Genomic DNA, 5,226 nt, shown 5'->3' on the forward strand with positions numbered 1-5,226 from the left:
GTATATAGGTTGTGGGGTCTAGGTGCCAGGAAAATTTCTAATTTTTCCAGGAATCTGGGGAAAAACTGTAAACGCTTATATCTCCGTTAATCTTGAGAATTTCGCAAAAAGGAGCTTAATTTGTGATCAGCACTACTGGTAGAGGGTCTGAGCTTCAAAATGGTATATAGGTTGTGGGGTCTAGGTGCCAGGAAAATTTCTAATTTTTCCAGGAATCTGGGGAAAAACTGTAAACGCTTATATCTCCGTTAATCTTGAGAATTTCGCAAAAAGGAGCTTAATTTGTGATCAGCACTACTGGTAGAGGGTCTGAGCTTCAAAATGGTATATAGGTTGTGGGGTCTAGGTGCCAGGAAAATTTCTAATTTTTCCAGGAATCTGGGGAAAAACTGTAAACGCTTATATCTCCGTTAATCTTGAGAATTTCGCAAAAAGGAGCTTAATTTGTGATCAGCACTACTGGTAGAGGGTCTGAGCTTCAAAATGGTATATAGGTTGTGGGGTCTAGGTGCCAGGAAAATTTCTAATTTTTCCAGGAATCTGGGGAAAAACTGTAAACGCTTATATCTCCGTTAATCTTGAGAATTTCGCAAAAAGGAGCTTAATTTGTGATCAGCACTACTGGTAGAGGGTCTGAGCTTCAAAATGGTATATAGGTTGTGGGGTCTAGGTGCCAGGAAAATTTCTAATTTTTCCAGGAATCTGGGGAAAAACTGTAAACGCTTATATCTCCGTTAATCTTGAGAATTTCGCAAAAAGGAGCTTAATTTGTGATCAGCACTACTGGTAGAGGGTCTGAGCTTCAAAATGGTATATAGGTTGTGGGGTCTAGGTGCCAGGAAAATTTCTAATTTTTCCAGGAATCTGGGGAAAAACTGTAAACGCTTATATCTCCGTTAATCTTGAGAATTTCGCAAAAAGGAGCTTAATTTGTGATCAGCACTACTGGTAGAGGGTCTGAGCTTCAAAATGGTATATAGGTTGTGGGGTCTAGGTGCCAGGAAAATTTCTAATTTTTCCAGGAATCTGGGGAAAAACTGTAAACGCTTATATCTCCGTTAATCTTGAGAATTTCGCAAAAAGGAGCTTAATTTGTGATCAGCACTACTGGTAGAGGGTCTGAGCTTCAAAATGGTATATAGGTTGTGGGGTCTAGGTGCCAGGAAAATTTCTAATTTTTCGAGGAATCTGGGGAAAAACTGTAAACGCTTATATCTCCGTTAATCTTGAGAATTTCGCAAAAAGGAGCTTAATTTGTGATCAGCACTACTGGTAGAGGGTCTGAGCTTCAAAATGGTATATAGGTTGTGGGGTCTAGGTGCCAGGAAAATTTCTAATTTTTCGAGGAATCTGGGGAAAAACTGTAAACGCTTATATCTCCGTTAATCTTGAGAATTTCGCAAAAAGGAGCTTAATTTGTGATCAGCACTACTGGTAGAGGGTCTGAGCTTCAAAATGGTATATAGGTTGTGGGGTCTAGGTGCCAGGAAAATTTCTAATTTTTCCAGGAATCTGGGGAAAAACTGTAAACGCTTATATCTCCGTTAATCTTGAGAATTTCGCAAAAAGGAGCTTAATTTGTGATCAGCACTACTGGTAGAGGGTCTGAGCTTCAAAATGGTATATAGGTTGTGGGGTCTAGGTGCCAGGAAAATTTCTAATTTTTCGAGGAATCTGGGGAAAAACTGTAAACGCTTATATCTCCGTTAATCTTGAGAATTTCGCAAAAAGGAGCTTAATTTGTGATCAGCACTACTGGTAGAGGGTCTGAGCTTCAAAATGGTATATAGGTTGTGGGGTCTAGGTGCCAGGAAAATTTCTAATTTTTCGAGGAATCTGGGGAAAAACTGTAAACGCTTATATCTCCGTTAATCTTGAGAATTTCGCAAAAAGGAGCTTAATTTGTGATCAGCACTACTGGTAGAGGGTCTGAGCTTCAAAATGGTATATAGGTTGTGGGGTCTAGGTGCCAGGAAAATTTCTAATTTTTCCAGGAATCTGGGGAAAAACTGTAAACGCTTATATCTCCGTTAATCTTGAGAATTTCGCAAAAAGGAGCTTAATTTGTGATCAGCACTACTGGTAGAGGGTCTGAGCTTCAAAATGGTATATAGGTTGTGGGGTCTAGGTGCCAGGAAAATTTCTAATTTTTCGAGGAATCTGGGGAAAAACTGTAAACGCTTATATCTCCGTTAATCTTGAGAATTTCGCAAAAAGGAGCTTAATTTGTGATCAGCACTACTGGTAGAGGGTCTGAGCTTCAAAATGGTATATAGGTTGTGGGGTCTAGGTGCCAGGAAAATTTCTAATTTTTCCAGGAATCTGGGGAAAAACTGTAAACGCTTATATCTCCGTTAATCTTGAGAATTTCGCAAAAAGGAGCTTAATTTGTGATCAGCACTACTGGTAGAGGGTCTGAGCTTCAAAATGGTATATAGGTTGTGGGGTCTAGGTGCCAGGAAAATTTCTAATTTTTCCAGGAATCTGGGGAAAAACTGTAAACGCTTATATCTCCGTTAATCTTGAGAATTTCGCAAAAAGGAGCTTAATTTGTGATCAGCACTACTGGTAGAGGGTCTGAGCTTCAAAATGGTATATAGGTTGTGGGGTCTAGGTGCCAGGAAAATTTCTAATTTTTCCAGGAATCTGGGGAAAAACTGTAAACGCTTATATCTCCGTTAATCTTGAGAATTTCGCAAAAAGGAGCTTAATTTGTGATCAGCACTACTGGTAGAGGGTCTGAGCTTCAAAATGGTATATAGGTTGTGGGGTCTAGGTGCCAGGAAAATTTCTAATTTTTCAGGAATCTGGGGAAAAACTGTAAACGCTTATATCTCCGTTAATCTTGAGAATTTCGCAAAAAGGAGCTTAATTTGTGATCAGCACTACTGGTAGAGGGTCTGAGCTTCAAAATGGTATATAGGTTGTGGGGTCTAGGTGCCAGGAAAATTTCTAATTTTTCGAGGAATCTGGGGAAAAACTGTAAACGCTTATATCTCCGTTAATCTTGAGAATTTCGCAAAAAGGAGCTTAATTTGTGATCAGCACTACTGGTAGAGGGTCTGAGCTTCAAAATGGTATATAGGTTGTGGGGTCTAGGTGCCAGGAAAATTTCTAATTTTTCCAGGAATCTGGGGAAAAACTGTAAACGCTTATATCTCCGTTAATCTTGAGAATTTCGCAAAAAGGAGCTTAATTTGTGATCAGCACTACTGGTAGAGGGTCTGAGCTTCAAAATGGTATATAGGTTGTGGGGTCTAGGTGCCAGGAAAATTTCTAATTTTTCCAGGAATCTGGGGAAAAACTGTAAACGCTTATATCTCCGTTAATCTTGAGAATTTCGCAAAAAGGAGCTTAATTTGTGATCAGCACTACTGGTAGAGGGTCTGAGCTTCAAAATGGTATATAGGTTGTGGGGTCTAGGTGCCAGGAAAATTTCTAATTTTTCCAGGAATCTGGGGAAAAACTGTAAACGCTTATATCTCCGTTAATCTTGAGAATTTCGCAAAAAGGAGCTTAATTTGTGATCAGCACTACTGGTAGAGGGTCTGAGCTTCAAAATGGTATATAGGTTGTGGGGTCTAGGTGCCAGGAAAATTTCTAATTTTTCCAGGAATCTGGGGAAAAACTGTAAACGCTTATATCTCCGTTAATCTTGAGAATTTCGCAAAAAGGAGCTTAATTTGTGATCAGCACTACTGGTAGAGGGTCTGAGCTTCAAAATGGTATATAGGTTGTGGGGTCTAGGTGCCAGGAAAATTTCTAATTTTTCCAGGAATCTGGGGAAAAACTGTAAACGCTTATATCTCCGTTAATCTTGAGAATTTCGCAAAAAGGAGCTTAATTTGTGATCAGCACTACTGGTAGAGGGTCTGAGCTTCAAAATGGTATATAGGTTGTGGGGTCTAGGTGCCAGGAAAATTTCTAATTTTTCGAGGAATCTGGGGAAAAACTGTAAACGCTTATATCTCCGTTAATCTTGAGAATTTCGCAAAAAGGAGCTTAATTTGTGATCAGCACTACTGGTAGAGGGTCTGAGCTTCAAAATGGTATATAGGTTGTGGGGTCTAGGTGCCAGGAAAATTTCTAATTTTTCCAGGAATCTGGGGAAAAACTGTAAACGCTTATATCTCCGTTAATCTTGAGAATTTCGCAAAAAGGAGCTTAATTTGTGATCAGCACTACTGGTAGAGGGTCTGAGCTTCAAAATGGTATATAGGTTGTGGGGTCTAGGTGCCAGGAAAATTTCTAATTTTTCCGAGGAATCTGGGGAAAAACTGTAAACGCTTATATCTCCGTTAATCTTGAGAATTTCGCAAAAAGGAGCTTAATTTGTGATCAGCACTACTGGTAGAGGGTCTGAGCTTCAAAATGGTATATAGGTTGTGGGGTCTAGGTGCCAGGAAAATTTCTAATTTTTCCAGGAATCTGGGGAAAAACTGTAAACGCTTATATCTCCGTTAATCTTGAGAATTTCGCAAAAAGGAGCTTAATTTGTGATCAGCACTACTGGTAGAGGGTCTGAGCTTCAAAATGGTATATAGGTTGTGGGGTCTAGGTGCCAGGAAAATTTCTAATTTTTCCAGGAATCTGGGGAAAAACTGTAAACGCTTATATCTCCGTTAATCTTGAGAATTTCGCAAAAAGGAGCTTAATTTGTGATCAGCACTACTGGTAGAGGGTCTGAGCTTCAAAATGGTATATAGGTTGTGGGGTCTAGGTGCCAGGAAAATTTCTAATTTTTCCAGGAATCTGGGGAAAAACTGTAAACGCTTATATCTCCGTTAATCTTGAGAATTTCGCAAAAAGGAGCTTAATTTGTGATCAGCACTACTGGTAGAGGGTCTGAGCTTCAAAATGGTATATAGGTTGTGGGGTCTAGGTGCCAGGAAAATTTCTAATTTTTCCGAGGAATCTGGGGAAAAACTGTAAACGCTTATATCTCCGTTAATCTTGAGAATTTCGCAAAAAGGAGCTTAATTTGTGATCAGCACTACTGGTAGAGGGTCTGAGCTTCAAAATGGTATATAGGTTGTGGGGTCTAGGTGCCAGGAAAATTTCTAATTTTTCCAGGAATCTGGGGAAAAACTGTAAACGCTTATATCTCCGTTAATCTTGAGAATTTCGCAAAAAGGAGCTTAATTTGTGATCAGCACTACTGGTAGAGGGTCTGAGCTTCAAAATGGTATATAGGTTGTGGGGTCTAGGTGCCAGGAAAATTTCTAA

Source organism: Hermetia illucens, chromosome 5, assembly GCF_905115235.1.
Source record: "Hermetia illucens chromosome 5, iHerIll2.2.curated.20191125, whole genome shotgun sequence".
Taxonomy (NCBI): domain Eukaryota; kingdom Metazoa; phylum Arthropoda; class Insecta; order Diptera; family Stratiomyidae; genus Hermetia; species Hermetia illucens.